This window comes from Gorilla gorilla, chromosome 19 (assembly GCF_029281585.2).
Source record: "Gorilla gorilla gorilla isolate KB3781 chromosome 19, NHGRI_mGorGor1-v2.1_pri, whole genome shotgun sequence".
Taxonomy (NCBI): domain Eukaryota; kingdom Metazoa; phylum Chordata; class Mammalia; order Primates; family Hominidae; genus Gorilla; species Gorilla gorilla.
In genome coordinates, this window is record NC_073243.2 from 54,294,005 (window position 1) to 54,303,563 (window position 9,559).

A 9,559-nucleotide genomic window follows, 5' to 3' on the forward strand; every position below is an offset into this window, starting at 1 on the left:
TTCATTTGAAGCAAAATATATACTCAATCCAAAAGCAAAAATTTAGAGAAAATTAAAGTCAGATGGATCCTTATTAAATCATTTTATCCAAACTCCTCATCCTGGACGAGGAAAATGAGGTCCAGAGAAGAGGGGCCAGCAAACTTTCCAACAGCATAGGAGAAACGCTGGGTTTGTGGGTTATGAAAGGACAGCCCTGCCCTTTGGGAAGTTACTGTCTAGTGAGGAAGACGGAGTGAACCAGGATCAGGCTCCGCCTTAAGAACACATCAGAAAGTGCAAGTAGGCTCAGGCCATACAAACCAGGCTACGACTAACCCCTGGCCAAACACCAGGCAGCTCCCAGTATAAAACAATCCCCCAACTCCTCAATGAGAAGATCCCAAGAAAAGTTTTTGGACAGCTTAACTGTGTAAGCTTTACAGATGTTGATTAAATAGTCAGATGTCTGCCTATGATCCATATTTTAAATAAGATGATGTGGAACAATGCAGAAATATAGAATTGATTTTTTTCACTCGTACTTTATGAAGATAGTTCCATGCAACTCTTCACTTGCAATTGGACACTGAGGTCCTTCCTCATCATTACCAGATCCCCTTTGTGAATATAGGCACAGGTTTTGGGAGCTCGTTCCTAACATTTCCATCTAGTTGTGTGAGAGACAGCAGACAATGCTGTCATGGAAAACAGTATTCAAGCCTTAAGTATCCACTTTTATCTTAAGAGACTTTCCCCCCATCCCAGTAATGTAACCTGTTACCATTTTCTTTTTAAAATGGTCTTTAAAAAACTTTATACTGAAATCTAACCTAGTTAATATTGAGAAGATCATATCCCAGGAATAATGACTAAATCCCTTGTCTCCTTTTATGCCAGTTCCTTCTGGTGATCTCCATGTGATTCTCAAAATTAAAAATTAACATTGGATGAGGTCATTTTGGTGAATGGGTCTTTTGCAAACAGAATTTTTGTGTTTAAATAACGAAGAGAGGCCAGGCACAGAGGCTCACGCCTGTAATCCCAGCACTTTCAGAGGCCGAAGTGGGCAGATCACTTGAGGTCAGGAATTTGAGACCAGCCTGGCCAACATGGTGAAACCCTGTCTCTACTAAAAATACAAGAATTAGCCTGGCATGGTGGTGGGTGCCTGTAATCCCAGCTACTCGGGTGCCTGAGGCAGGAGGATCACTTGAACCCGGGAGGCGGAGGCTGCAGTGAGCCAAGGTCATGCCACTGCACTCCAGCCTGGGTGACAGAGCGAGAATCTGTCTCAGAAAAATAATAAATAAATAAATAAGAAGAGAGAAACTGTGATATGAGAAACTTTGTAAGTACTTTACTAAAGCACACCCTCTTTTATGGGGAAAGATTTTTCAGAAAACATTTTATGTTCAGGCAAAAAGCTGTGCTCATCGGGATGCCTTCCTGGAGGAAAAGCATCTTCCGTAGAATTTTGTGCAGGCATGAGCTGGTGACCAGGAGAGCCAGCAGTGTGCGCAAACTGTTTTCAAATCAATGTTGCCTCAGTTCTCTGGGTCAGACTAAACTATAATTCTTATTGTTACAATGAGACTTGTATTTCAGGACTGGCTGGAAGAATTTTTGTTGACCCCTCTGAGCAACATCTAGATATTCCCTGCCCTCTTTCCAGCCCTTTGCCAAAGATATGACTTCAAGCAAGGAGGACCCCTCAGTCCTCATATCTCCATCAGCCCCAGCAGGGACACAGATGGATTTATCTACAACCCATGCTCAAGTGCTCGTGGGGAGGTAATCTTACACTTTTTCTACTCCCAGGACAGAAAGGAATGCCCAAGGTGGCACCTAATCATACACCTCCGACCTTAATTGAGGCAGGTTCAAAAGAGACGTCTAATCACCACCGTGCTTTTGAAACACAATCTCATGCTGTGGCCCAGGCTGGAGTGCAGTTATGCGCTCTTAGGTAACTGCAACCTCGAATTCGTGGGCTGGAGCAATCCTCCTGCCACAGCCCCCAAAGCAACTGGGACTACAGACGTGTGCCACCAGACCTGGCTAATTTTTTTAAAAAAGTTTTGTAGAGACGGAGTGTCACTATGTTGCCCAGGCTAGCCTCAACATCCTGGCCTCAAGTGATGCTCCTGCCTTGGCCTCCCCAAGTGCTGAGATTACAGTTGTGAGCCACTGTGCCAGTCCAACCACAACATTTTTACTACATTTAAGGCAACATCAAACAGGTTTCTGTCTTCTCCAATAGAGTCATGTGTGAATGTAAGCCAGCCCCATTTCCAAACAAGGAGGCTTTCTTCGTGCAGATAATTCTGCAGGTGTCAGATTTTCTACTGATTCCATGGTAAACAAAAGGTCACGATCTGGTGATGTCAAAGGGCCTCCCGTAGCAGAGAGACGAGTAAGAAACACAGTGGGTGAGATAAGAGAGGTACCCAGGGCACACAGTCATGGGAGGTACTTGGTGCCCTTGCATGACCCCGAAAGTGAGCACCTCCTTCTGTTGGGAGCCCTAGACTCACCCCGGTCCAGGCCCTGCTTGGTGATGATGCCGCCAGCTGGGGAGCTGGGCTTTCCGTCATTCATCCCATGAGATGGGGACTATTCTAGTTCTTTCTTGTCTTTGAGATTATTGTAACACCTACTTGAGGAATGGACAGGAGAGGGTAAGCCTGAGACAGGACACTACTCAGGAGCACTTTTCTCATCAGGGTGAAGTCTGAAGGGGGCTGAGGCCAGGAGAAAAATAGGAAAGCAAAGCCAGCTCAGGAGCAGTGCGGCCAGACGTGGCGACTGGTTAGCTGGAGGCTCCAGGGAAAGAGAGGGGCAATGAGCCTGTGAGGTGAAGGAAGGGTAGCTGCTTCCAAGCCTGGGAACATCATGTCCAAGGAGAAGCATCCTGCGGAGGGTGAGGGAGGCCTGAGGCTCCAGAAACCAGGTGGCACCTCCCCTCCTGAGGAGGCCTGTGCGTTGCTTGCAGGGGCTCATGCAGTGTCCATGCCACGACTATGGCTATGTCTATGAAATGTGGGGAGGGAGGGTTTCTAGATTGTGGAACTGGCCTGGGACCCTAACAATGGCATCTCCAGGCAAGCACTAAAGGCAAAGAGCTGAGAAATAGCTCGTTTCCTCTTTTTGGACAATTCTAGACAATCCCCTGCCCGGCTTCTCCTCCTTGCCTCCTCCTTTATTTCAGCATCGCCGCCTAGCCTCCCCAGGCCTGCCGTGAGGTTCTGGGGTCCTTCAGACTGGGCGGACCCCTTCTTGTTTGTGGACAGTATCAGGAAGGAGACCCTGAGAGGGGGCTGGAAAATAGGGGACTCTTGCCCTATGCACTCACAGCCAGGTTCACACCTCCCCAGAGTCCACCCCTCCCCTGGCCCCACACAGAAATGAAAACCAATGCAAAGCCACCCTTTAGAAACAGCATGGGCTTTCCTCACCTCAGTTACCTCATCTGTAATGATGACAACAAGCCCCACTGTTACTCACCCCGCGCTTACTATGTGCCAAGCACTATGTGCAGCAAACAGTGGTAGAATGAAGTGGTAGAATCACTGCTTCGTTTCACTGCCCCAGTTGTTGTGGTGATACTATTTCACCCATTTTACAGATAAAGCAACTGAGGCTTAGAGAGGTTGAGGAACTCGTGGAAGGCAACAGAGGAGCAGGGAGCAACGCTGGGGCTTAAAATTCAGTCTGACCCCAGTGCTCCTGCTTCAAACGACTACATTCTACCTTCAAAATAGGGGCGCACTGGGCTGGGCACGGTGGCTCACGCCTGTAATCCCAGCACTTTGGGAGGCTGAAGCGGGCGGATCACCTGAGGTCAGGAGTTCGAGACCAGCCTGACCAACATGGAAAAACCCTGTCTCTACTAAAAATACAAAATGAGCCAGGTGTGGTGGCGCATGCCTGTAATCCCAGCTACTCGGGAGGCTGAAGCAGGAGAATCACTTGAACCTGGGAGGTGGACGTTGTGGTGAGCCGAGATTGCGCCACTGCACTCCAGCCTGGGCAACAAGAGCAAAACTCTGTCTCAAAAACAAACAAACAAACAAACAAACAAACAAACAAACAAAAACAACTAGGGGAGCACCCACTCCAGAGCTGGCCAGGCTGGGATTAGACGAGATAGTCTTTGAAAAACACACAGGACAGTACCTGGTGTGTGTTATGTAAATACGTGCTCTGCATTTTGTATTGCCAAATCTGGCAACAGGATCTGCCCCCATCTCCACCAGCTTCCCTGGGCTTTGCTTTCCACTGCGGGCACCTGCAGTTATCTTTCCACAGCTTCCCTCAGGCTACCGGAGCCTGACTCCTGGCCTCCAAGCACACAGTCAAATGTGCCTGGAGGTTTCATACCCTGTGGGGACAGCTGTTAGTAGACTGAGGAGCTTAGGAGTGTGATAGCCCAGGCCCCTTGCCTGGGGAGGACACGCGCCAAGGACTGAGTCACTTACCTCCAGCATCATCTGGGGATGAGACTGGCGCTGACCTGCAGGGCTCTGCCTGAAATCCCACCCTGCCCTGGCGTCTTCCCCTCCTCTCAAGCCTCCCTCACTCGCTCACCAGTTTCTCTTGGGAATGTGCCCTGGATGAATTAGTTACACCTGGATGTTTGTCTCAGGATTTGCTTTGGGGGGACTTAACCTAAGGTTCCATTCCTAACCCCATCCCTGTACAAATACAGCATTCAGAATTGGGACACTTTGGGCGTGGTCCTTATCTGCGGTGACAGTGTTCACAGGAGGGTCCAGGTGATAGTTGCACACAGAACCACCCAAAGCGTCAGACTCACTCACCAGACCTCAGTTTAGCAAACTCCAGAAAGGCCCATCAGGACTACCTGTTAATGCTTCACGTTTAACACCCAGTCTGGGACCAGCTGTACTGGGAAATATGGACGAGGAGAAACGATGGCTGGGTCCTGTCAGCCTGCAGGTGACTTCCTGCCTCTCCACCCACAGCCCAAGCTGACCCCAACCCTATGCCCTCCACCTGGGACCACCCGGCAATGGTCTCCAATTAGACGCCAGCAGGGCATTTTCATTACAACACTTAGCCAGAGATATTCTATCCACCTGGCAACAGAGAGGCAGGCTCCCAGGCCAGTGAGTTTTTCTGGGGACCTACAAAAATATGCTTGACCTGAAGAAAACAATTGATGGCAAATAACCAAGAAAAGAAAATCACAAAATTGAAGAATATTTAATTAAGTGGGTTCATTAGTGATATGATTTGGCTGTGTCCCCACCCAAACCTCATCTTGAATTATATTCTCATAATTCCCACGTGTTGTGGGAGGGACTTAGTGGGAGATAATTGAATCATGGGGGCAATTCCCCCAAACTGTTCTCGTGGTAATGAATAAGTCTCACGCGATCTGATGGTGTTTTTTTGTTTTTTGTTTGTTTGTTTTTTGCGATGGAGTTTCACTCTTGTTACCCAGGCTGGAGTGCAATGGTGCGATCTCAGCTCACTGCAACCTCCACCTTCCAGGTTCAAGTGATTCTCCTGCCTCAGCCTCCTGAGTAGGTGGGATTACAGGCATGTGCCACCACGCCAGGCTAATTTTGTAGTTTTAGTAGAGACAGGGTTTCTCCATGTTGGTCAGGTTGGTCTCGAACTCCTGACCTCAGGTGATCCACCTGCCTCGGCCTCCCAAAGTGCTGGGATTACAGGCAGGAGCCACCATACCTGGCCGATCTGATGGTTTTATAAGGGGTTTCCCCTTTCACTTGGTTCTCCTTCTCTCTTGCCTGCTGCCAAGTAAGACGTACCTTTTGCCTTCCACCATGATTGTGAAGCTTCCCCAGCAATGTGGAACTGTGAGTCCATTAAACCTCTTTCCTTTATTAATTACCTAGTCTCAAGTATGTCTTTATTAGAAGTGTGAGAACAGACTAATACAATTAGCTTTATTATTTTAGAATTTATAAATGTTATCACACTTGTAAACATGCCGTGAGTTAAGTTAGCTTCCCACCTGTTAAGTTAGCTAAGCCCTGACTCTGACATGGGACTTAGCCTGAGGCATTAAGATGCTCTTACAGGGACGGTGTCCATCTGGAAGCCCTGTCAGTCCATTCTGCTGTCGGCAGCACAGTGACGGGTCACCCATGCTCAGTCACCTAGGCTGGAGTGCAGGCCTCAGGGGTACCGTCCTGAGCTCCTTCACTCAGGGCTCTCCCAGACAAGGAGGTCAGGAGCACTCGAAGGATGATATTCAGGACTCCTGGGGTTTTCATTTTGTTTTGTTTTTTGGAAGATTTTGTGCCGGGCACAGTGGCTCATGCCTGTAATTTCAGCACTTTGGGAGGCTGTAGCAGCCGCATTGCTTGAGGCCAGGAGTTCAAGACCAGTCTGGTCTGAGTAACAAAGCAAGACCCCCATCTCTACAAAAAAACAAAACAATCAGCCGGATGTGGTGGCACAATCCCAGCTATGTGGGAGACTGAAGTGGGAGGATTCCTTGAGCCCAGGAGATGGAGGCTACAGTGAGCCATGATCACACCACTGCACTCTGACCTGGGCAACAAAGTTAGACCATGTTTCTAAGAAAAAAAAGATTTTTTTAAAATTTCTTGTTTTATATTTTTGATGGGGAAGGGGTAGTGAGGGGATAAGGATCGAGAAAAGAGTGAAAATTCTGATATATGATGGGAAAACATTGCTTTGGGTTCAAGAGAAGATGCCTTTGGACAGAGCATTCTCCCTTTGTTTAAAGTAAGGTGTTCTCCGGACCCAGCCCCTGAGAAGTCATGAAATCGTCAGTTTAGGAGGCTGCTGTCTTACCATCAGGAAGGAAATCAGCATCCTGCATGCCTGTCATTTTTCCTGGAACTCATATTTTTTCCTGAAGGACAACAAAGTCTGTCTGATAAAACGTCTTGGGAGGTATTTGACATCCAGAATCCTTAGCATTTGTTGACTTATAGGGAAAAGTGCAATTTTGTTTCTAAGTAAATACATATTATTTCTTTCAAAAGGCCAACTGGATGTGTTTTGTGTCCTGTGGCTTGTTTCCTATGAAGGAAGGTTTGAAATCAAGCCCCTGGGAGATGTGTGAGGTGCACATATGCAGTCGTGGTTTTGACTAAACCAGCACCCTAGGCTTTTCACTAACTGGGGTGCACCTTCCTGGACCCCTGAGCCCTGCACAAACTCCAGCACTTGCTAATGCTTAAGAATTCTGAATTCAGATGGAAGTTCATTTGGACCTTATTGTTATTGGACTTCCCCTTATTCGCCCTTCCATGGGCCTGCGCTTGTGGTTCTGATGGGCCGAGGCCAAGACAGCCCCTGGTTCTACCCCCAGAGTCTGCCCCTCCTGCTCTCTCAGGATCTTGTCCCTGCAGAGCAAGGCCTGTGGGAATCCAGCTGGGCCAGGGACCTGGGATGTCTAATTCCAGGGGCACTGTTAGTGAGCCCCCTGGGCCATGGATCTAGGGCTAGGTTTTCTAGGCCCTAGATCCTTTGGCCCTATAGCTTTGACAACAATAAGATGAGATTTTGATGGGTTTCTGGGCTCAGTTCTCATCAAGCTCCCATTGGGTTATGATCTCACGTAAGACTATATAGCCACAGTCTTCTATGGGCCAGGAACTCCTAAAAGGACAAACCTGGCATCTCGGGAGAAAGTCCCTACACGGAGACGGAGGCTTTAGTTGGGGCCTTCATGCTGTGCAGCCCAGGTCCTGCACACAGAGCGAGTGTGACTGCAGAACTGAGAGACGCAACACCGCTGGCTCTGCAGACGGAGGAAGGAGCCGCCAGCCAAGGAATAAAGGCATCGCCTAGGAGCTGGGGGAGGCAAGGAAGACTCTTCCCTATGGCCTCCAGAGAGGAACACAGCCCTGCCAGCACCTGGAGTGTAGCCCTGTGTGACTTCCAACCTGCAGAACTGTGAAATCATCAATTCCTGTTGTTTAAGGCATTGAGCTTATGGAAATGTGTTACAGCAGCAAGAGGACACGAATCCTTGCTAAGTCTGTGGACTCTGAAAGTGTAACTCGTGAGCCAATAACTTATTTTTATTTTGATACGAGTCTCGCTTTGCCCCAAGGGCGGGTGGGGGTGGGGGAGGGGGAAGGAGGGGTGGGAGGAGGCACCCACGTGGTACCTTATTCCAACAGTCATGGGACATCCACTCTTCCAGCAGACCTGCTTTTGCCCTGCCCAGGTCCTGGGGGTGCTTACAGATTCTACACTGTCATGGGACTTCCTGCTTCTGTAGCCATCGTAAACCCTTCTGAAGCTCTGGGTCCCTGGGGGCTTCTGTCTTCTTGTCACCAAGGCTGTGAACATGGACATGGTTCCCCTCTCCATCCCCACACCTGCCATCAGCATTTCTCTTAGACCTCACTGGCTCTAAAACCAGTCTCAAGAGCTCTGCAGGCACCCAGGGGAGAGGGGAATGGTCTACACGTCTCACCAAAAAGGGGTCCCCTTGGAGTCTCCACTCCTCTTGATCTCCCCAGTCCCTTGGTCATCTTACTCACCCGAGGTAGAAAAGCACAAGGAAAGTCAAAGGGCTGGGCTCCAACCCCCCACTTCCCGCTTAGAGCCTCAGAGAGCCTCCGCCAAGTCATCTAGCCTCTCTGAGCACAGCCTCCTCATCTGCCACTGGCCAGAGCTACCTACTCACAATGCAGTTGTGAGGCTTACTGGGTACTGCGTGCCACACCTTGAGCACAGCACCTGGCGTTAAATGCCAGTCAATGGTTCTTCATAAGCTTAGTGATGAACGGGGGTCTCTGCGGGTGAATATCGCCCTGCCCCAGGGCTTCTCCTAGATCCATGGTGGATGTTTGTCATATACTTGGGTACTTACCAGTCTGTTCTGTGTCCGTATTCCTTGTCCCAAGATTGTTTGGTCTCAAGGGCTTGCTTTCTACACCCCTTTTTTTTAAAAAAATCTGGCAGTCCCCCAAACCAGAATGGGTTGAGTGACTCCCTGCTTTCTACACCTCTAGAAAGTTCTAGCGGTGCAATTTTCTCACTACCAAAAACGGAAACAAGTTCAGCTGCCTGGAGAAGCTGCCAGACGGGCTGTAGACCACGTTCCCTTTAAACCACGGCCTGCGCTGTGACAAGAGTCTGTGGGCAGCCAGAGGGAAAGGAAGATCCAGGGGGCTCTTTCTTTCTTTAATGGAAGTGACCCAACTGTGTTTAGAAGCTGAAGGGAAGGAATGCCTAAAGAAAAACAAATTGAAAGTACAGGAGAGGCCATGGTGGGTTGGGCGGGAGACAGAGGAAACAGCAGGCACCTGCCACTCTGAGGTTTCCTGGGAGCCTGAACAGGAACAGGTCAGGGAGCTGTAGCTGTGGCGTAGCCTCAGAGCAGAGAGCTGAGACCCAGAGGCAGCTCCAGGAGCGGGAAGGAGTCTGGAATAGGAAGACAATGAGAGCCCGCGCGTGGGTCTCGGATCCTCCACAGCAAATGCAGGCAGGAGTCATTTCCTGCAGCAAAGAGTGTAATGAGCTGCCGAGTCCTGGTCAACTGGAGCCCTTTCCCACAGCCACCAGGCTTCCCTGATCTCTCATGTATTTACATTGT